The sequence below is a fragment of the Felis catus genome, chromosome F2 (genome assembly GCF_018350175.1).
Source record: "Felis catus isolate Fca126 chromosome F2, F.catus_Fca126_mat1.0, whole genome shotgun sequence".
NCBI lineage: Eukaryota > Metazoa > Chordata > Mammalia > Carnivora > Felidae > Felis > Felis catus.
This window is the reverse complement of record NC_058385.1, coordinates 2,555,514-2,580,517: the sequence shown is the minus strand read 5'-3', so window position 1 is coordinate 2,580,517 and position 25,004 is coordinate 2,555,514. Positions and strand designations below refer to the sequence as shown.

The following is a 25,004-nucleotide window of genomic DNA, read 5'->3' as shown; positions in this document are numbered from 1 at the left end:
TTCAGTTCAGCCAAGGTTAGTAAGAATCTTTTCTCTTGATGCATGTGAGGAGGCCATGTATCAATGTATGACTGCAATCCATTTTCTCATTAGTATAATAACTACAAAAAAAGTTATTGTGAATGCCTCAAAACATAACAGAAAAGTTAAAGTAAATGCTAACTAAAGAAAAAATGGAAGACAGGAACTTTTCTTTGAGTGCATTTATTCATTTGCACTCCTGATTTTTTTTTCACTTCTAAAATTTATTTATTTATTTATTTATTTATTTATTTATTTATTTATTTATTTATTTTTTAATGTTTATTTATTTTTGAGAGAGACAGAGCACAAGCAAGGGAGGGGCAGAGAGACAGAGGGAGACAGAGATCCAAAGCAGGCCTCCAGGCTCTGGGGCTTGAATTTATGAACCACAAGATCACGAGCTGAGCCAAAGTCGGATGCTTAACCAACTGAGCCACCCAGGTGCCCCGATTTATTTTTTAAGTGTAAAACTCAGTAAATGTAGAAGTTGAAGGCTGACAATAAATTATTTAAATTTTCCTCTTTCCAAATATCTAAACCATCCCATGTACCACTGTTTCCAGTGTAGCTTGTGAAACCCAAAACTTCTGACTTCCGTTCACTAGTCTGAAATAAGTCCAGTAGAGATCGCACTGGTGAGGTGCCAATTCTCTTTCCTTCTTGTATACCGAGAAGTTCAGTTCTTTCCTTATCTAATACCACAGTTGGTTACATATTTTCTTATTTATTCCTAGTGTTTTAACTTTCTGATGAATCTGACCAAAAGGTGAACTATCCATATTCCCGATTGTCACATTCATTGGGCTCCTCAGGAGGACTTTGGGATGGAGTCTTTGCCGGAACTGTTAGGTGATCCTGTGAACTGTTCATTGCTAACAGATCAGAATCGCGACCAAAGGATGAAGATCCTTTTCCTTCAGATCTTTTGCTGGGAGAAGCATAGTATCTGACTTCTGCTTTGGTTGAGATGCAGTGTTATCTGTATTGACATTAGAAACTTGTACATACACCTGTAGCCTCCATGGACGGTGATCTATCGTTAATTCTTCTAAGTCATTTTCATTTATTATTATCTTATGTCCAGAAATGTCAAGAATACATCCCTATTTATTTTTATGTGGGCATAGATGTGTAAAATTTAGTTTTTTGTCATTTTCAGCAGGGTTTAACACGTACCATTTACTAGCCATTTTCTCATAAATCCTCTCAATTCACTTGAAGGGTCAAGGATGCATTCTGGAATAAACACAAACTTTTATTCAGGTTCCTGGGTTTATTTGTACATGAAACTCTGCTCAATTCCCTGTACATTATTTTCTCTGAAGTCTTTCTGAGAAATATGTTTCAATTCCAGCTTTTCTTTTGGTTCAGACTTTTTCAGGATAGTTGCAATAACAGGAGAAAAGGATTTCTATAAAACAGTGTGTTTTATTATTTTCTTTTTGGTTATGTCCCTTTCATATTCCACAAAGTGAAAAATTAACTTAGATACAGTATCATCAATAACTTGACAGAGATTGCTCTGGGCAGTTTCTGGGTTGCTTACTTAGAAGATGAGTTTTGAGATCTTCAAATTTCTGCAAGCGATATTCACCGTATCTTTTTTCTTCTTCTCTTTCAATTGGAGTTGAATTGGAATGCCATCTGCTTGGGTTTTTTAGTTTAAACTAAGCAATCAGCTTTTGGATGCTGGGGGGCTTATCTACATCAAATAGACTGGAATGCTTCTGAATAATTTATATAAGGCATATTGGTCAACTGAAGACAAAATGGTCTATAAAGTTGGCTTGTATTTTCCATCTTCACGAAAGGTTTTTTGAGCCTACCTGTTCTTGCTTTCTGGGTGCCAATACCTACTCTTTTCCCCATAAATATGAGGAATTTTTACTCCCCATGATATGGCATTTGATAGCACACTACAGGAAGGAATAACATCATGGTCCTTGATAGGTGTTTCAACCAATGCTTTTCTTCTGCTCAAATGTGCTGAGTCTAGAGACCTAAAGAATTTCCATCACGGCTGGGATGAGGTGAAGTGGTTTGGGCAGTATGGACTTGGTACAGAAGAAATTCTTAACAACGTTTGTGCAAATTTAGTTTCTTTATTTATTTGAAGTAACATAACTGATATCTTTGCTGGGAAATTCTTCACTGCCCTCTCAGCTACCAGATACCAGACATAGTGACAGAAGGTAAGTCAGTATAAAATGCTTTATCCAAAGTGGCTTATATTTGGATTTTTAGAAAGTGCTTATGTTGCTGTGCTCTGATTTTTAAAAAAGATGGTTTTTCAATCAGTTTGTTTCCAACATTACTAATTTATGTAATGATGCAGAATACAATCAGGGATTTAACTTGGACAGGTATGTTTAAATATTGCCTCTCCCATAATATCTCTAAGTTGAATGTTACCTAGTTTATTTTATTTCTTCTCTATTTTCACGTGCCATAAGCCATTGATACTCTTCAGAAAAAAGAAAAAAAAATCAATTATATAACTTTAAAGGAATTAGCACTTTCATATGGTTGTTTCCATTGAATTCAAATTTCTTATACTGTAAATCATGTTAATTAAATTGTTTATATATGATTTGAAATCAAATACACAATTGACGCTTTTGGAATCTCTGTCTCTCAGACTTTTCTTCGTGTATACCTTACCCTTCTAAAGGCAAAACTAAGTAACTCTCCAAAGGACAGCTGTAGTAACGATCTCTTCCTTAATTTAGAAGTTAGGCTGGAGTTAATGATAATTAAACCTTCATCACATATTGTCTAACTTATAATAGTTTTGTAATATAAAAGGAAACTGCAGAGTAAATAATCTAGCAAATCTATTCATTACTAACTCATCTTGCTTTAAACAAGGTGTTTGATTATTGTAATTTGATTTTCATACAAAAAGAGCATGAAACATAGCTATAGGTATGTCTAGTCATATATTCATGGTTTTATTCTAAAAGAAATTGCAGCCCCCCTTGCTGAAATCTGACAGAAATAAGCCAATTATAAGGTTCAGATGTAAAATGTAGATATTGCATCTCTGCGAGACTCCTCACTGTGGTATTCAGTCACTGACATTAAGCAATCTGTCATTTTCCTCAATCATCAAAATCCCATCTGCAGGTGACAGTTGCTGTCAGAGAAGGCTAGAAACAGCTGCTCCCTAATTATGAGGAATACGAATAGAGGGATGTAAGAAAGTCCAAGCTGGATAATTCTTGAGGCTGGCAAGAATGATTGCTAGGGTAGAATGCAACAGCAAAGGAAAATTTGGGGGAGTATTTCTTACAGAGGCTCACCTACACACGAAGAATCTGCTGGCCATGCCCCCTATAGGGGTGTATTTAAATGCTCTTCTAAATGTTAGGTAGACATAAGCAGGTTGCAAGAGCTTTGATTTAAGAATGTTCATTTAACTAGAAATGAAAAGTCTCCAAGAACAAGTTTCAGAAAGTTTTCTTCCTCTGGATTATTCATTTGTTTAATTTAAAAGCAAAGATTTGAGCACACTTCCTTTCAACACAGCAATGGCCACTAATGGATCCCATTGCCTGTAACTAATGAAAAAGAATTTTGGCAAGGCATTTCCTTCTTAATCTATAATTTGCCTTTTCACTATCTCTTTCAAAATAGAAATGGGCTTTCCGCAAAGTGTGTTTAACTCTTACACAATACTAGTGGGAATGCAAAATGGAACTGGTACTTCCAATGAAAGAGAATATGTCATTATAAAATTATATATATTACATAATATATATTATACATAACTTTACCTTTGGCTCAGCATTCTAAGAAATTATAGTGAAGATAAAATGCCAAAAAATCAATAAATAAATGTATGCATAATCTTCTTCTTCTTCTTCTTCTTCTTCTTCTTCTTCTTCTTCTTCAATTTACATCCAAGTTAGTTAGCATATGGTGTAGTGATGATTTCAGGAGTAGAATCCAGTAATTCATCCCTTTCATCCCCTATGTATAATGCCCAGTGCCCATCCCAACAAGTGTCTTCCTTAATGCTCCTTGCCCTTTAGCCTATCCCACCACAAACAACCCCTCCATCAACCCTCTGTTTGTTCTCTATGTTCAATAGTCTTTTATGTTTTGTACCCCTCCTTGCTTTTATATATATATATTTTTGCTTCCCTTCCTTATGTTCTTCCATTATGTATCTTAAATTCCACATATGAATGAAGTCATACAATATTTGTCTTTCACTGATGGACTAATTTCGCTCAGCATAATCCCCTCCAGTTCCATCCATGTTGTTGCAAATGGCAAGATGTCATTCTTTTTGATTGCCGAGTAATGCTCCATTGTATATATATACCACATCTTCTTTATGCGTTTATCTGTCGACGGACATTTGGGCTCTTTCCATTCATTGGCTATTGTTGATAGTGCTGCTATAAACTTGGGATGCCCTTCAAAAGGGCACACCTACATCCTTTGGATAAATACCTCGTATTGCAATTGCTGGGTCGTACGGTAGTTCTATTTTTAATTTTTTGAGGAACATCCATACTATTCTCCAGAGTGGCTGCACCAGTTTGCATTCCCACCAGCAGTGCAAAAGGGTTCCTTTTTCTCTGCATCCTTGCCAACATCTGTCGTTGCCCGAGTTGTTAATTTTAGCCATTCTGACTGATATGATGTGGTATCTCGTTGTGATTTTGATTTGTATTTCCCTGATGATGAGTGATGTTGAGCATATTTTCATGTGTCTGTTAGCCATCTGGATGTCTTCTTTGAAAAAAGTGTCTATTCACGTCTTTTGCCTATTTCTTTTACAGGATTTTGTTTTTGAGTGTTGAGCTTGATAAGTTCTTTATAAATTTTGGATGCTAATCCTTTATCTGATATGTCATTTGCAAATATCGTCTCCCATTTCATTGGCTGCTGTTTAGTTTTGCTGATTGTTTCCTTCCCTGTGTAGAAGGTTTTTATCTTGAAGAGGTCTCAAAAGTTCATTTTTGCTTTAGTTTCCCTTGCCTCCAGAGATGTGTTGACTAAGAAGTTGCTGCGGCCAAGGTCAAAGAGGGTTTTGCCTGCTTTTCCCTCTAGAACTTTATGGTTTCCTGTCTCACATTTAGGTCTCTCATTCATTTTGAATTTAGTTTTGTGTCTGGTGTAAGAAAGTGGTCCAGGTTCATTCTTCTGCATGTCGCTGTCCAGTTTTCCCAGCACCATTTGCTAAAGAGACTGTCTTTATGCCACTAGATGTTCTTTCCTGCTTTGTCAAAGATTAGTTTGCCATACGTTTGTGGGTCCATTTCTGGGTTCTCTACTCTGTTCCATTGATCTGAGTGTTTTTATTCCAGTACCATACTGTGTTTATGATTACAGCTTTGTAATACAGCTTGAAGTCCGGGATTGTGATGCCTCCAGCTTTAGTTTTCTTTTTGAGGATTGTTTTGGCTATTCAGGGTCTTTTATGGTTCCATACGAATTTTAGGATTGTTTATTCGAGCTCTGTGAAGAACGATGGTGTTATTTTGATAGGGATTACATAGAATATGTAGATTGCTTTGGGTACTATTGACATTTTAGCAATATTTGTTCTTCCTATCCAGGAGCATGGAATATTTTTCCATTGTTTGTGTCTTTTTCAATTTCTTTCATAAGCTGTCTATACTTTTCAGTGTATATATATTTTTCACCTCTTTGGTTAAGTTTATTCCTAGGTATTTTATGGTTTTTGGTGCAACTGTGAATGGGATCAATAACTTGACTTCTCTTTCTGGTTCTTTGTTACTGGTGTGTAGAAATGCAACCAATTTCTGTGCATTGATTTTATATCCTGTGACTTTGCTGAATTCATGGATCAGTTCTAGGAATTTCTTTGGTGGAACTTTTTGAGTTTTCCATATACAGTATCATGTCGCCTGCAAAAAATAAAAGTTTGACTTCCTCCTTGCTGATTTGGATACCTTTTATTTCTTTGTGTTGTCTGATTGCTGAGGCTAAGACTTTCAGGACTGTGTTGAATAACAGTGGTGAAACTGGACATCCTCTCATGTTCCTGATGTTAGGGGGGAAGCACTCTGTTTACACCCATTGAAGATGATATTAGCGGTGGGTCTTTCATATATGGCTTTTATGATATTGAGGTATGATTCTTCTATTCCTACTTTCTTGAGAGTTTTTTATCAAGAAAGAATAACTGTATTTTGTCAAATGCTTTCTCTGTATCTGTTAAGAGGATCATGTCATTCTTGTCCTTTCTTTTATTGATGTGATGTATCACATTGATTGATTTGTGGATATTGAACCAGCCCTGAATCCCAGGTATAAATCCCACTTAATCGTGGTGAATAATTCTTTTAATGTATTGTTGGATCTGGTTGGCTATTATCTTGTTGAAAATTTTTGCATCCATGTTCATCAGGAAAATTGGTCTATGGTTCTCCTTTTTAGTGGGGTCTTTGTCAGGTTTTGGAATCAAGGTAATGTTGGCCTCATCAAATGAGTTTGGAAGTTTTCCTTCCATTTCTATTTTTTGGAGCAGTTTCAAAAGAATAGGTCTTAACTCTTCTTTAAATGTTTGGTGTAATTCCACATGGAAAGCCATCCGGACCTGGACTCTTGTTTGTTAGGAGATTTTGATTACTGATTCAATTTCTTTACTGGTTATGGGTCTGTGGAAATTTTTTATTTCTTCCTGTTTCCGTTTTGGTAGTTTATATGTTTCTAGGAATTTGTCCATTTCTTCCAGATTTCCCAAATTAGAGGCATATAGTTGCTCATAATATTCTCTTTTTATTGTTTGTATTTCTGCTATGTTTGTTGTGATCTTTCCCCTTTCATTCTTGATTTTATTTATTTGGGTCCTTTCCTTTTTCTTTTTGGTCATACTGGCTAGATTATTTTATCTCTGCAAAAAGGGATTCTATGCTTTTTTCAAGTATAGTATTCTTATTATCATGATTCTAAATTCGAGTTGAGACATCTTGCTTCTATCATTGTTGATTAAGTCCTTGGCTGTCATTTCTTCCTTCTTTTTTGCGGGGTGAATTCCTTCAGTTTGTCATTTTGGAGGAAGAAAAATAATTAATAAAACAAAAACTCAAAATCAAAAAGTAAAAACAGCGCAAACAATCAAATAAAGGAAGCTAGATCCTAGCTGTGTTTTGGTATGGTTGTTGAAAAAAGCTTCATAGAATGAGGAAAAACAGAAAAAAAAGAAAAGAAAACATATAAAAATTAAAAAGTGAATACAATAAAATAGAATAAAATGAAATGAAGTAAAATAAGATAAAAATTTATAAAAAATTGAAAGAATATAGTAAAAATTTAAGAATTGGTAAAAATGGAAAATAAAAATAAAATTTTCTTCTTCTGTATCCAACAATAAGGAAAGAAAAAGAAAAATGAATAGATGGACCAGTAAGGAGAATGAAATCCTTATGAAATTACATCCAGTTTCTCCTAGAAGTCAAACTATGAAGAATTTTATAGTCCACACACTAAGCAGGAGAGATTGCCACTAGGTGGCAATGCTTGGCTTGCTGGGGTGGATTATTGTGGCATGTGGGCACATGTATGGACATGTGTGGGAGGGGTGAAAATGGGATCACCCAGCGTCCTAGTTTCTAGCGCCAGAACTCTGTGCTCTCACCAGCGACAATCAAGCACCCCTCTTTTGTCTCTGGCTTCTGACCATTCCCTGCTTCTACACTGTTGTGTCCAAGCTGTCTGCCTGCCGGGGGACACCTCCTTGCTGAATTTTCATCACAGATGGAGCTGTGATTACAAACCCCTCACTTCTGAGGGCCCCATGACATCGATTTACTCTGACCCGCTGGGGGAGGGTCTCCCTGAGCAATGGCTGGGTTTTGGCTTGTCCCTGGGAATGCTCCTGTGATTGCACAGCTACAGAGGCTAAAGATTGTGGCCGGGTGCCAGCTTGCCCCAGAAAGAGTTCATATGATTGCCTAGCGGCAGTGGTTCAGCGATTATAGCAAATCACAACACACAACTGATGCCAATCACCACACCCTGGCGTCTTTGTTCCAATACCAGCAATTGTCTGTCCTCTGAGGCCTGCTGGGACCTTTGCCTATGGGGTAGCCACATGACCTCTACCAAATGCCCTCCTAGCAGGGGAACCACTTCTCCCCATGTCGCCCATGGACCCCTTGGACCTTGCTGCCTTCTCCTGGGGATTTGCCCTTCCCACCAAAGCACTGCCAGGTATTGAGCTCCAGAATTTCTGGCTCTGGTCTCCCCTGTCTATAGAGTCCTAATGGTATTGAAACCTTCTCCTTCTCCTTTCTTCCTTTCTTGTTCAGTCACTTCCACTTTTTCTCTTTCCCTCCAGCTACTTTTGGGGAGAGTGCTTTTCCTGTACTCTCCCTTCTGTCTCCCTCCTCTCCACAAAAACATTTCCCTACCCTTTGTGGCTTCTCTCTCCCCCAGTTTACCTCTCCATGCATGTACCTGCCAAGTTCTGTCACTCAAGTTATGCAGATTGTTGTGTTAATCTTCAGATCAGTTTTCTAGGTGAGCAAAAGGGTTTGGTGCTGATCTAGCTGCATTTCAAGGACTAGAGATGCACAGAACTTCCATGCTGCTCTGCCATCTTGGCCCCTCTCCTGCGTAATACTATTCTTAAACTCAATTTTAAATGATAAACATCAGAAAGAATTTAAATGTCCATTAATAATTAATAAATTATGATATAGCCATACAATGTAGTACACAAAGCTCGATGGACTATTATGGCAAAATCTCCATGAGTCATTATTAGATTTAAAAAATAAGATTAAAGATATCCACATAATTTGAATATTATTGTTTTGAATACCTAAGAAGGAAGAAACGTAAACATATGTATTCACACATACATATACATGTATGTGTGTGTGTGTATATATATATATATATATATATATATTTCAAGTTTATTTCAGATGACTTTATTAACAAGTGACTATGTTGAGTTTTCCTTCCAAGTAACTAGGATAGTTTGGAAGGACATGCATATCAGTGCAGGAAAACTGGTGAACCTGAATCACATGACTGGGCAGGATATCAAGCTCTCTTGTGAATTATCTTCTCTCTTATCTTTAAGTTTTTAATTATTTTATTTGAGTGCAGTTGACACAAAGTGTTACATTAGTTTCAGGTATACGACATACTGATTCAACAAGTTTATGCATTGTGCTATGTTCTCCATAAGTGTAGCCACCTTCTGTCCTCCTACATTGGTATTATAGCATCATTGACAATGCTGTGCCTTTTATTCCCATGGCTTATTCATTCTGTGACCGGAATCTTGTATCTCCCTCTCCCTTCACTCATTTTTCTCTATCTCCACCACCTTGCCTCTGGCAGCCTTCAGTTTGCTCTCTGCATTTATAGGACTGATTCTGCTTTTTATTTATTCATTTGTTTAGATTCCACTTATGAGTGAAATACTATGGTATTTTTCCTTCTCAGTCTGACTTATTTCACTTAGCATAATACCCTGTAGTTCCACCTATGTTGTCTCAGCAAGCATGACCTCTTTTTTATGGCTGCATAATATTCTACTGCATATATATACGGCATCTTCCTTATCTATTGATGGACCCTGAAGTTGTTTGCATATTTTGGCTATCATAAATAATTCTGCAGTAAACATAGAGGTTCATATATCTTTTCAAATATGTTTTCATTTTCTTGGCGTAAATATTCACTTATATTTTAAAAATGGTTATTTATACCTCCTTCTGTGATAGAATAACTGTACTAGAATTTCCCTGCAACTGAAAGTGAACTAACAAAATATACAAAGCATCGATTTTTAGACCTTACAAAATTAGAAGCACAGGACTATTTCTCAGAGCAGGGAAATCCATGAGTTGAGGCCAGTATATTCTTTGGATCTCTGCATAGATAAAATTTCCTGGAGTTGAAACAATGAACAGACATGGAACACAAGGAGGTTGTCATGATCCAACTGTACTGATGAGACAGAAATCATAAGTAGGGTTTCTGACACCTGGGTCTATTGGGGAAGTTCACTAGAGAAAGACCAGAGCTGGGAGAGGGAAAGATGGAATTCTCTATTAGCATTCCACTAGGATCCTTGGCTGTGTCTTATTTGTCATACAGGTGCAGCAGCTTGGGTTGACAACAGAATGAAAATGGTAGAGATTGTGCACGCTAGGAAACACAGGAGTTTCAGACCAGCCAGAGTGGCAAAATCTTACCACGTATCTGAAATACTCAAATAAGACAGTAGAATGGCTACACTGAAGATGAAGAAATGTACTAAAATAAGGATTCTTGAAGGCTGTAAGACATTCTAAAACCATGTCTCAACAAGATCATTTTAATCTGCAAGTAAACCAAAATTGGGGGGGGGAATATTCATAATACACATATTTGATCTTCAATCTGTCTCCAAAATAACAATGTTCACAAATATTTAGAAAACAAATTAAATTTAAAACAAGAAAAAAAGTAATAAAAATGTGCAAAGATGTGAAGAGAAACCTCACAGAAGATATACGAGCAGACAAAATACCCTTGAAAAAAATGCTCACCTTCCTTACAGATCAGATAAATGAAAAGTAATCACATCACTTTCACTAGCATGGCTAACATTAAAAGTCTGGATCACTGAAAAGTTTTTTGAGGACTTTGAACGACTGACGTTATTAAAATTGTTGACTGGAGTGAAAATGGAATTTGGTAGCTTTTTTGGTAATCCCAAGCCTACACCACCCCAGGAACTAGCAACTTAGGAACTCTGCTACTTGAACGGATCGAAAGGCAACGAAAGCACGTGTCCTCAAAAAGATGTGGGCAAGATTGCTCATGGCATTTTGTTCAGAATCACTTCAAACTGGAACCCCCTTGTTGGTCAATATGTATTCTGGATTGAATTGTATCCCCAAAGTTGGGTGAGGCCCTAAAGCCCAATGTGCCTGTACTTGTAGATAGGGCCAAAAAGGAGGTAGTTAAGGAAATATGGTCATGATGTGAGTGGGGCTTTTTCCTAAGATGATTAATATCCATATAAGAAAAGGCACCAGAGGTGTCACTCTCTCTGCCATGTGAGAAAACAGAGAAAGAGCACCCGTCTGCAAGCCGGAAAGAAGGTCTACCAAGAGCTCACTATACTGGCACTCTGATCTTGGACTTCCAGCCTCCAGAATTCTGAGAAAATAAATTCCTGCTGTGTAGGCCACCTAATCTACAGTGTTGTGTTACAGCCCCTGGGCCAATACAAGATGTAGAAAGAAAAATAAACTGTTATAAATAAATAGAGAAGACAAAAATGTTTAAACGCATCTATAGGTAATGCAGGCATCAGCATAGTCTAATGTCAACCACGTCACATTGAGTAAAATCAACCAAACATTAAAGAATATGTGCAACAGAATTTCAGTTTCATTAATTTCTACAGGGACAGAGGCCAGGCTGGTGATTGAGACGAACGAGGGTGGGTGATTGACAATAAAGGGGAAATTTCCGGGATGATGAAATCCCTGTCTTCATTGGAGGACTAGTTACATGGATAACCTTTTTAGCGAATTTGGATTTCTATGAAGCTACATAATTTTCATGGGTCAAAGAAAGACAATCCTAAATTTTAAAGCTGGAGGAGACTTCAGACTTAATCTGGCCGCTTCTTTATTTTAATGAAGCGAAAGCAATGATTTCCCATCGTGTTTTACTGGCTAGGTCAGAACAATTATCAAAAAATTTTTTTGATTGCAGGGTAGTATTGTTTGTTTTTATTAGATTTTATTTGTTTTTACTTTGTTGTCTTTGATAAGAGGACATTTTACATATTTTTAATAGTCACCTGCAACACCATAAATAAAATAGCAAAATTTCTGGTTACTAAAAAAAATCTGAAAATAAGAAAATAAAGTTATTTCTTTATTGCACTGTCATTCAGAGGATGTTCTCTTATTTACTGTCTATATGAGTTTGAACAGGTTGTGCTATTTATCAGTGACTTGTTTCTTTTATTTACTTTTTAAATTGTCATCTGCAAAATGAGGAGAAAGGCCATACTCCCTTAATGGGTTGATTTTGAAAATTACATGAGATAAAACATTTAAATCTCATCAAATGATACTTAACATATTATAAGCACTCAGTAAATGATAAATAATAATGAAATACATAAATATTTGTGTATTTTGGATGTCTGTGCCAATTCTAATTTTTGTAATTCTCTCAATCATAAAAAAATGATAAAGCATCCTTTCATTCAAATAAAAAAAAAACTAACTCAGAGTTATGGAAAGAGTATTTTCTCTGGAGTAGAAACAAAAACAAAAACAAAAACCAGTTTATCAAATTATCCAGAAAAATTCAATTGTTGAATGGAAAAATATTTTGCAATGCCTAACGTATTAGCAAACCCACAAACTGTAGGTTTCTTCTCATTCGTTTGTGGTTTTTTTTCCAACCACAAACAAATGAAAGATAGTACTTCCATGATAACATAAATGTGGCAGCAGAAATACAAGTGAAAAAAAAAAGAAATTTGCCAAAAGACACATACTGGAACAGCCTCTAAAAGAAATCTTCTCAGTTGCACATTAGAAGACCACAAGGTGAAGGGATCTTGCCTCCTTCGGTCTCCCCTCCCTCATGCAATTTTTTATGGCCAGCAACGGGAATAATCTATATCTGTAATAGTCCAACAAAAATGTGCTCAGTAGGTCAGGGATGAAAAGCCAGGAAAAAAATAAGGAAAATTGAGGAGTAAAAAAATTGATATAAATTATTCAAAATGCTAATTTTTGTATGATATGAAAACTTTAATTTCAAAGTAATCTCAGCATTTGTTTAGATATAAATACAACGGGTATTTATTGAGTGCCTCCCAACAACACTGGAAAGTAAGCATTTATAGATGAAGATATTGAAATTCAGAAAAGCTTAACAAATTGCTCTAAATTACACACTTGGTATTTACAAAGCCAGGGCTAGAATTTTAATTGACTGACATAAAAAATAGTGAGGGATAACAACACAGTCATTAAAATTCCAACGCCTAAACAATCATTGCATCATTGTTAAATCTGTAGCGATGTAAAACCAATGAAATAAACATACACCTCCTGGATGGAGTCAGTTTCACTTACTATAATAGTTTGAAGCTTAGCTTACCGATTTAGCCAGTATTGTTATTTACCTTGACAACAGTTGTTATTTTGTGTAATTATTGCTGAGCTCTATAGTTAATTATTATTATTTTTTGTTTACAGCTGCAATCCAATAAACATTTCTGAATGGCTTTGGAGTAGAGCAGTGGCTAAACTGTTTTGAAGAAAGAGAACTTTCATCATTGGTAAAGTCTGCAAATAGATCAAATGATTTAAGGACTTGTTCAGATGATATATTTGTTTGATCTCTTGAAAAAGAGCTCCCATCAGGGGGCATATTTACTGACGAATTTTCCTTTGAGTGAGAAGTCAGTTATAAAGACAGAAGACAAGGCCACTTTTATTTATCGTATGTGGTGGTGATGGAAGAGCGGGCATATTTGTAATTTGTATCTCAAGACGGAAGTACTACATGTCGTATGCTTCCACACCTCGATCCTACTGGTTGTGTCTGAGCTCTGGCAGGGAAAGAGTCTATTTATACACGTGGAGACTGGACGATAGAACAACAAATGTGGAGGCATGCCGGGAAGGCCCGTGGCCGACCTTGTCTGCAAAGATGCTCTGCAGTGAGCGTGGAGAGATAACACTGGATCTGAACTGAGAGCCACGTGGATGTGCTCACAACCACATTCCAGTGCTAGGGATACAAAGCAAAGAGAGAGCATCTCTTGGCTTTTTCTTTTTTCCTTTTCTTTCTTGCTTTCCTTTTTTTTTTTTTTTTTTTTTTTTTTTTTTTTTTTTTTTTTTGTAATTGGCACTAGATTGTGTTGCCCTTGACTTAAATGACAAAGGCTAATTGTGGGAGAAAACACAACATGTTGCTTTAGACTTATCAAAGTTGGGTTGTCTGTTCCTTGACCGTCTGGGTATTGTCTTCCCAATGCTCAAATCCCTTGCTTTTATAAGCACCCTAACATTGGTCAGGTCCCTTCTTCCCTGACGCAGCTCATAGTGTTCCAGGAGGCTATTATGACTTCTGTCTCTAAGACGCAGCCCAGACTCACTCTAGCCAGAAACTCCTGTGTCTTGCTACCATTTATTCTTTCAGTGTTGGATATGATCCATTTTTAGCCAATGGACCTTGAGAAAACTTTTAATGAGGGTTTATGGGGAGTGAAACTTTTTTGTCTCTCTGAAAAAGCTACTAAAAGCAACTCTGGATGAAGAAAAGTGTTATAAGAACTCCTCATGTTATTTAGTTAAATTCTGTCAGAGGAGGACTCTTTACATCTTTACCATCTCATGATATATTAACAAGAACTAAAAGAACAGGCTCAATGCCTCTCCTGTAAACTATCTGAAAACTGTCAATATCAGCAAACGGGTGTCTACAGAAGGCATCTTCCTCTCCATAACACAAAACCCTTCATTTGTCCAAGAAGCACATTTGTCTGCTGGCAGACTGGGAACCTGCCCAAAAGTCATCAAAATAGGACAAGACAAAGTCAAGTTGCAAAGACCTTAGCGCTTTTACACTGCTGTGCAAGAGAATAAATGCAAAATTTTCTCCCCAAAGACAAAGTAGAGAGCCAAGGTAATTGCTACCATTCATCTTGTGACCATAAGAGGAAACCGGTCTTAAGAAGAAAAGCTGAGCGAGAGATGGAAAGAAATTGGTCTCCATGTCACTGTTGAACTGCTGAATCAAACCAACCCTGAAGCTGTTCCTAACTCTGATGTGTAGTCCTTTATTGCCTGAGCCATCTGGAGTTGATGTTTCTGCAATTTACGAGAAAAGAAAGCCTATTAAGCATATACAAAAGATGATATCATGCAGACAATTGGATATATATATATATATATATATATATATATATATATATGTATAGCCTAGAACCACTTAGGGGAGAAGCATAAGAACTTATAGTTACTCACTGTGAACTGACTCCAGCATGAAAGTCACGGGCTTGAAGAAGGATACCAAGAGACGTACGTGGACAGCAGGACGCTCTTCTCTAGTCAGTATGGGAGACTCATTTTGCTGCTTCCAAAGGCTACACAGTCCCCAAACCCACTGGCAAGTTAGTGGACACAACAATTAGTTTGGGATTGGAACCCTTTATAGAAATGCGGCTAAAAATAAGTCACGAAGATGTTCTTAATTATCTTTTTTTTTAATTGGGAAATTTAGCATACTGGCATTTATCTGTCTGAGGGGTTATTATTATGGTTGCAGACATATTTTATGCTTACTATTATTCAACCATAGTTCCACCAGAAGTTGGACAAGTACTCTATTTTATGTAATCTGAGTGAAACCCACTGTTTCTCGTACCTTGCACCTTCTCCTCTGTCATACTGTTAGTCACGATTAAAAGGATTAATTGCTCAAATGAGAAAACATAATGTTCCTCACGTTATTTTAGCCACCAGGGTATCCCCACTTCACTTCCTGGATTTCCCAGGAGATCCGTCTCTTCTTCTTCATTTCCCTCACCCCTCTGTCTATTTTCCTACACAGGGGTTTTTCTGGTGTTTTCATTTCCCATCCTACTTTTTAGATGATCACCAGGATGATTATTCTAATTTATGTGATCTTCCTGCCTTAAAATATAAACGTCATTTTTATCACTTGCAATGTGAAATCTAACTTTCTCAGAACTGAAAAAACAATCATGCACGCACCCTAACTTAACAGGATGAGGTGAGGTCGCAAAATTGTATTTCAGGCATAGGAATACCTTCTGGGTAACAGATGCAGGAATGCTTTCAAAAACCCTTTATCTGCAACGGTGACAGCATTCATTAACAACACTTCCCCTGACACTTCCTTGCTGAGCAATCTTCTACAGTGACTCTGCAAGACCTTGTCCAGGTGTGCTATCCTCTGTGCAGGGGTGTCTCCTCTTGCTCCCTACAAACAAGAGAGATAAAGTGTTTTCTAGAGAAAACCTTACCAGAAATGCTAAAGGGAGTTCTTCAAGCTGAAACAAAAGAACGTAAGTCAGGAAGAGGAAAACATACACAAATATAAAAAACACTGGTAAGGTAAATACAGAGGTAACTTCAGAATACTCTAATGTGGCAATGGTGGTGGTTAAATCACTCATAACTCTACTATGAACATTAAAAGGCAAATGTATTAAAAATAGCTAGAGGGGCGCCTGGGTGACGCAGTCGGTTAAGCATCCGACTTCAGCCAGGTCACGATCTCGCGGTCCGTGGGTTTGAGCCCCGCGTCAGGCTCTGGGCTGATGGCTCAGAGCCTGGAGCCTGTTTCCGATTCTGTGTCTCCCTCTCTCTCTGCCCCTCCCCCGTTCATGCTCTGTCTCTCTCTGTCCCACAAATAAATAAACGTTGAAAAAAAATAGCTAGAAAGATAATAAATTGTTAATGGATACTAATGTAGAAAGAAAGTGTGATTTCAAAACTATAAAATACGTGTGGGGAAGGTAACAATGTACAGCTTTCGTATGTGTTTGAAGCTAACTTGTTATAGCTTAGGATAGACTGTTATAAGATGTCTTATATAAGCCTCATGTTAACCACAAAGCAAAAACATATAGTCTATACAAAAACATAAAGAGAAATGAATCAAAGCATGCCATTATGGAAAATCATGACATCACAGAGGAAGACAGCAAGAGAAGTACAGGGGGACAAAGAGATTAGAAAAAAAAAAAAGACAAAATGGCAGTAGAAATTCAGACCTATCAGTAATGAACGTAAATGCAAATAGGCTAAATTCTCCAGTTAAAGCACATACAGTGGCTGAATGAAACCCATCTACATGCTGTCTAGACACATCTTTAAGGACAAACATAGATTAAAAATGATGTGATGGAAAAAGACACTCCATATAAATGGAAACCAAAAGAAAGCAGGGACAGCTGTACTTGTGTCAGACAAAATAGACTTTATAATTTTGTTGCTGTTGTTTATTTATGTTTGAGAGCCAGAGAGAGAGAGAGAGGAGAGAGACTGAGACACAGAATCTGAAGTAGGCTCTAGGCTCCGAGCTGTCAGCACAGAGCCCAACCTGGGACCCCAACCTACAGGCTGCAGGATCATGACCTGAGCCAAAGCCAAACACTTAACCGACTGGGCCACCCAGGCGTCCCAGACAGACTTTAAGCCAAAACAGTAATGAGAGACCAAGAAGTTCATCATACACTGGTAAAGGAGTCAATCCATCAAGGGGATGTAACATTAGTAAATATTTATTCAACCAGCATGGAAGTAACTAAATATATAAAAGAAATATTCATAGATCTGGACAGAGAAAATAGACTGTAATACAATGATATTAGAAGACTTAACTACCCCTTTTCAACAACAGATAGAAAATCAGTAAAAATTGGACTTAAACTATACATTGGACTAGATGGACCAAATAGACATTTACAAAATATTCCATCCAACAGGAGAAGAATAGATGTTTTTCTTTTTAAAGAAATTTTTAATGTTTATTTATTTTGAGACAGAGAGAGAGAGAGAGAGAGAGAGAGAGAGAGAGAGCAAGTGGGGGAGGGGCAGAGTGAAAAAGAGAGAGAATCCCAAGCAGGCTGTGTACTGTCAGAGCAGAGTCCGTCACAGGGTTTTATCCCACAAACTGTGAGTTCATGACCTGAGCCAATATCAAAAGTGGGATGTTTGACTGAGCCACCTAGGCACCCCAAGAATACACATTTTGCTTAAACATAAATGGAACGTTCTCCAGGCGAGATCCTATGTTAGGCCACACACACACACACACACACACACACACACACACACAAAGTCTAAGAAGTTTAAGTAGATTGAAATCATATAAGCATCTTTTCCAATTGCAATGGTATAAAACCAGAATCAATTGTAAAAGGAAAACTGGAAATTCAAAATTATGTGGATATTAAAAACATGTTCTTAAACAACCGAGTCAAAGAAGAATCCAAAGAAAAAAATCAAAAAGTATCTTGAGACAAAAAATATGAAAATGCAAAATACCAATACTTATGTAGCAAACTGAGGTTTAAAATGATAAACACCTATATTGAGGAAAAAGATCTCCAATACACAACTTATTTTTCAAGAAGTTAGAAAAAAATAAAAAATTAAGCCCAAAATTATTAAAATGAAGGAAATAACAAATATCAGAGCAGAAGTGAAGGAAATAGAGATCAGAAACAATAAAAAACAATCAGTGAAACTAAGAGCTGTTTTCTTCTTTAATTTTAGAAAAAAATTTAATATTTATTTATTTTTGAGAGAGACAGAGTGTGAAAGGGGGAGGGGCAGAGAGAGGGAAACACAGAATCTGAAGCAGGCTCCAGGTTTTGAGTAATCAGCACAGAGCCTAATGCAGGGCTCAAACTCATGAACTGTGAGATCATGACCTGAGCCAAAGTCGGACACTTAACCAAGTGAGCCACCCAGGCATCCCAAGAGCTGTTTTTATTAAATAAACAAAATAGACAAATCTTTAGCTAGACTTACCAAGAAAAATAAATAGAACTTGAATAAATAAAATCAAAAAAGAAAGAGGAGCTAAAAAGACTGACATCACACAAATGGAAAGGGTAGTAAGAGACTCTTATGTGTCAATAATTGGGTGTTAACAAAATGCACAACCGAGAAGAGATGGGCACATTCTTAGGAACGTAAAGTGTACCAAGATTGAATCATGAGGAAATAGAAAATCTGAACAGAGTAATTAATAGTAAGAAAATTGAATCAGTAATTAAAAAGTTCAAGTCCAGATGCCTTCAACTGGTGAATTCTACCAGTCATTTAAAGAAGAAAGATACCAATCCTTCTTAAACTCTTCAAAATTATAAATAAATACAAGAGTTGAGAATACTTCCAAGCACTTTTTTTGAGGCCAAATACAAATTCCTAAGTATACTTAGGAATAAATTTAACTAGAGAGGTAAAAAATGTGTACACTGAGAAATATAGATATTGATGAAAGAGGTTGACCCAGTAATCGGAAATATATTTCACACTCATGAATTGGAAGAATTAATATTGTTAAAATATCCATATTACCCAAAGTGATATAGAGATTCAATGGAATACCTATGAAAATTATGATGGCATATTCAACAGAAATTTTTAAGAAATTCTAAAATTTGTATGGAATCACAAAAGACCCAAATAACCAAAACGATCTTAAGAAAAAACCAAGTTGGAAGCATCACCACTTTCTGATTTAAAGCCATATTACAAAGCTATAATAATATAGTGATCAAAATAGTAAGGTATTGACATAAAACCAGGCACAGAGATTAATGGAACAGAATAGAGAGTAGAGACATAAACCCACACATATATGGTTAATTAATTTATGACAAGAGAGTCAAGAATATACAATAAGAAGATGATAGTTTCTTTAATAAACTGTTGGGAAGACATGTAAATGAATGAAAGTGGATCATTATCTTACTTCTTACGCAAAATCAACTCCTAGATTAAACTTCTAGATTAACCTAGAACACTTCTAGATTAAAATACAAGGAGAAAGTTCCTTGACATTGATCTTAATAATGATTTTTGGGGGGATATTTAACACCAAAAGCAAAGGCAGAAAAAGCAAAAATAAACAGGTGGGACTACATTGAACTAAAGAGCTGCACAGCAAAAAAAAAAAAAAAAATCAACAAAATGAAAAGACAACCTAAGGAATAGGAGAAAATATGTAAAAATCATATCTGATAAGGGGTTAATGGGGGAATATAAAAGATCTTATACAACTCGATAGCAAAAAAATTAAAAAAAAAATCTCACCAAAAATGGACAGAGAAACTAAATGAACATCTTCCAAAGAACATATACAAATGACAAACAGGTACATGGAAAGGTGCTCAACGTCATCAGGGAAATGTAAATCATAACCCCAGTGAGGTATCACTTTACACCTATTAGAATAGCTATCATCCAAAGGACAGGAGAGAGCAAGTGTTGGCGATGATGTGGAGAAGGGGAAACCCTTGTGCACTGTTGGTGGGAATGTCAATTAGTACGGCCACTATGAAAACAGTACGGAGGCTCTCCTAAAATCAATAAGAAAATTACTACATGATTCAGTAATCCCACTTTTGGGTACGTATCCAAAGAAAATGAAAGAAGGGTATGGAAAACATCTTCACCCCCATGTTTGTTGCAGTATTATTCACAACAGGCAACATATGGAAACCATCTAAACTCCAACAACAGATTGGCTAAAGAGATAGATAGATAGACAGAGAAATATTATTCATTCAGAATTAAAGAAGGAAAATTTTCCATTTGCAACATGGTTGTACTCTTATTGAACCATACTAAGTGAAATAAGTCAGAAAGACAAATACTATATGATCTCAATTATATGTGGATTCTAAAACTTAACTCATAAAAGGACTAAAATGGAGGTTTTCAGGGGCTGGAAATTGAGGAATACTGGGAGTTATTTACAGGGAACAACCTTCCTATTGCAAGATGAATAAGTTCTGGGGTTTTAATGCACAGAATGCTGATTTTACTTAACTGTACTCTGTTATATACTTGAAAATTGCTAAAAGAGTAAATCTGAAATATTCTCAGCATGAAAAAGAAATGGTTATTACGTGACATGGTCATGGGGTTGGCAAACACTATCTGTGTATCAGATGAACAGCTTGTACATCTTAAGCCCAAGCAATATCATATGTCACATATATCTCAATGAAGCTAGGAAAAAGATAATAATAAATTACAAAGGAAAAATAAATCCTTATTTGTTTACAAAGATAAAATAATCAATTAATTATTAATTTTAAAATGTTCATTTTGGGACGCCCGGGTGGCTGTCAGTTGAGGGACCAACTTTTGATTTTGGCTGTGGTCATGATCCCAGGGTCATGGGATGGAGTCCTGTGTTGGGCTCCATGCTGGGCTGCTTGGGATTCTCTCTCTCTCCCTCTCTCTGCCTTTCTCCTCTGCTTGTGCTCTCTCTCTAAAATTAAAATTAAAATATTTTTCATTTTGCTGGAATTAGAGAAAAGCAAATTTAAAAAGTGAGATTTTTTAAAAAAGGATAAAATTATAAGAGCTATGTAAGAAAAGTGAAGATTGTTATAGACGTTCCCTGTGCTTATTCATTCAAAGTCTTTCCCCTTAGAATGGAATGTCTGTGAAAACGCAGGTCATATCTATTTTATTTATTTCTGAATCTTGATAATTTTGCAAATAGGCTTTAATTAATAATAATTAAAACCAATTAATTGATGAATAAGTGTTGACATGTCTACTAAATTAATATATGCTACTCAGCATCTTTTAGGCTTCACTGAAATTATCTGAAGATTCCCATTCAATTCAACAATTGTTTGCGATCACCCTTTCTAAACTGAGATAAAATTGACAAATAATTTTGTGTAAGTTTAAGGTGTACACAAATTGATTTCATACACGTCTGTTTTGCAACATGATTACCAACATATTGTTAAATAGATCGCCATCATGTCACATGATTACCAAGAATTACTGTATTAGCTCTTTTACAGTATAAAACACAGTATTGTTAACTATAATCACAATGTTGTGCATTAGATCCTCAGAGCTTATTCATCTTCTAAAAGCAAGTTTGTATCTTTTTTTTAAGTTTATTTATTTTGAGAGAGAGAGAGAGAGAGAGAGTGCTAGCAGGGGAGGGGCAGAGAGAGAGGGAGACAGAAAGTCTGAAGCAGGCTCCATTCTGTCAGCACGGAGCCTGATGTGGGGTTGAACTCACGAACTGTGAGAACATGACCTGAGCTGAAATCCAGAGTCAGATGCTTGACCAGCTGAGCCAACCAGGTGCCCCTCAAGTTTGTATCTTTGGCCAATATTTCCCCAATACCCCAGTCACAAAATTTTTGGTAACTACCATTCTACTCTTTGTTTCTATCAGACTGTCTTTGCGGATTCTGCATGTAAGTGAGATAATACAGTATTTGTGTTTCTCTAATTTATATCACTTAGCATAATAACATCGAGGTCCATCTATGTTGTTGCTAAAGGTATGATTTCCCTTTTTCTCATGGCTGAATAATATTCCATCATGTGTATGTATATGAGTGTGTGTGTGTGTGTGTGTGTGTGTGTGTGTATACCCAAAACATTCCTTTTTGTTTCTGCTAAAGGACAGGTGAGGTTTTAATAGATTTAACAGCATGCGGAGAAGGTCAAAGACTATAAAAGGAAAATAGTATCTTCTAGGGATAACGAAGACGATGATTTGTTGAAATAGCAGAGTAGTTCTGTGAACTCATATCAGTCCAGATTGATAAATCAATTGAACACATATAATAGCGGGCCTTAAACTTCAGTCTCATAATTTTGAGAACATTGTGAAAACAAGGGAGGATCAAAGAAAAGCATTTTGGAGCAGAAAAGAAACTCAGCCACCCAATTCAGCAAATGAAAAGAACTGTTTCTACCACGTGATAATTTCTGTTGTAAGTGCTGGAGTGAATACAAAGAGGAGCAAGAAACAGTTTCTAAATGAGAGCGTTAACACAACTTTCAGCGCCACGAATCTATGATAAGTAGCTCTAATTGGACAACTATTCTGAGTGCCAATGCTGGAGAGATGAAACATGAGAAAGGAAGTATACGTGACAACTATAAATGTACACAAATGGGACCTAAAGAAGAGGTGACAGTAACATTGGAGGGGCATGATAGAAAAAAGGATGTTTGAAGAAAGGCATTGTAGCTTTCCGTACAATTAATCATGCGTAGTTTACAGGCTGAGCATGAGTTTCTTATGTACATTTCTTTTATTTTGCTTGCTAGATCACAAGACTACCTGAAGTTTGGACATCGTATATTAAACATTGCCTCCCTTGAAAATGCTTACCAGAGGGGCGCCTGGGTGGCTCAGTCGGTTGAGCGTCCGACTTCGGCTCAGGTCATGATCTCACGGTCCGTGAGTTCGAGCCCCACGTCGGGCTCTGTGCTGACAGCTCAGAGCCTGGAGCCTGTTTCAGATTCTGTGTCTCCTTCTCTCTCTGCCCCTCCCCCGCTCATGCTCTGTCTCTCTCTCTCTCTCTGTCAAAAATAAACATTAAAAAAAAAAAAGAAAATGCTTACCAGAGCATCTTATGAATAGTAAGTATTGAAAAGCACTGCTGAATTCATATAAATAATATTTCAGTGCTTTGAGTTGATCAGGTTGGGATACATGTAGACTCTGAAAGAAAGTTTGTTATGAGAAGAAATATTTAGAGAACTGTTTAATTGGTGAGATTGCAGAAAGTTTTCATTTATCGAAAAAGGAAATATAAAATTTAGAGAAAAGATTATATAAATTTTATGTTTAATATCTATTTTGTTACATCAAAATCTGATTATAACTAATACAATAATTAATTACTTCTTTCTTAATTGGCAATTTTAATTAATATTTAGTTATACCCTTAATTAATTTAATATTTTAATTAATTTTGAGATTAAATTTAATTAATCTTTTAAATAATTTAATATAATTTTTAATATTGGCACCTTTACTTGATGAGTTGTATTTGAAAGAAAGACCAAGGCTCAGTCGGTTGAATGTCTGACTTTGGCTCAGGTCATGGCCTCACGGTTCGTGAGTTTGAGCCCCAGGTCAGACTCTGTGCTGACAGCTCAGAACCTGGAGCCTGCTTCAGATTCTGTCTCCCTCTCTCTCTGGCCCTCCCCGCTCGTGCTCTGTCTCTCCCTCTCTCTCAAAAATAAATAAACATTAAAAAATTATACTGAAAGAAAGACCAAATTTCTTCCATATAACAACTTGAAAATTGTTAGTTTAAATGCCAAATGACGGTAACAATCCATTTAGTGTCTTTCAAAATATACCCAAAACAATGTTAACTCCTAAGGCAGTTTCTCTTTACTCAAGCTAGACTAGAGATATTCATAAAATTTCAGTAGTATATGTACATAGATCAGAGTCTTTTGGGGCTTAAAGTCTTCAGATATTTATTCTTTTTTGGAGGTTGAGTTACCCCTTGGGCTTATCACAGCAGGTCTAGCCTTCTGAAGTCAGTGCCTCTATCACACACACTTTGAATTTGTACATAGAAAACGGGTGCAAAGGCGGTTGGTGAAAAGAGTTGTCAGGGACCAAGTATGAGATTTTCGTTCAAACAGATACTTAGGGAATGTGAACTAAAAGACATACATTTGTTGATCTTCATCGGATCAAATGGGTAGGAGTTGACAAAATCTCCTACATCATTTTGCTCATGGGTGAAGCCCCCAATTAATCATGCACACACTGTGCTGATAAAAATGTGTATTCCTCCTTCTTCAGGTCTGGAAAACAGCTATTACCCCTTTCAAGTAAATGACTTTGTTGAGAGGAAGAATACACAGAGGCAGTAGATAGAAACTCTAATGGAAAATAAACCTCTTAGAGCAATCTCTCCCATCTTTAACGAGAGCTACGTTTCCATTCAAACAGGTTGTCTTTAGAAAGAATAAAATTCACTCTGGAGCGAATGCGCAAAAATAAAAACAAGTAAATTTGGCTTTTACAGGGTGGCTGACAGCCTTGGGGATAAAATAAGGCTTCAGCTGCCAAGACATTCAGCTGATTTCCAAATTCGACCAAGGATATTGGGGCAAACTCCTTGTCTTACATTGAAGTCGTAGGATCTCAAACGTATGCAGAGCAGACAGAATTATGGATTCAAAATTTTTCCAAAAGTGTATAGTGAACAGCTCCATTTGTGTTTATATCTCTCAAGAGGATAAATAAATTAAGTGCCCTCGACAGGATTTTAACCCCCAAAGATAAGCTGGTTGAGCTAATCTTCTGCTTATATACGTAACTTTTATGAAATTAAAGAGGCTATTAGCATGAAAACTAAATTTTTAATTATTTTCCCCTTTACACTCCCATACTATCCTTTTTTTAAATTCCCATACTATCCTTAAACTCTCATCTATTATCAC

At 36.4% G+C, this 25,004-nt stretch overlaps 1 pseudogene; it reads right to left on the bottom strand.

Annotated features, from left to right (window-relative positions):
- Positions 1 to 482: 482 nt before the first annotated feature.
- LOC123383229 overlaps positions 483 to 25,004 on the bottom strand; it is a 40,134-nt pseudogene continuing 15,612 nt past the window's right edge.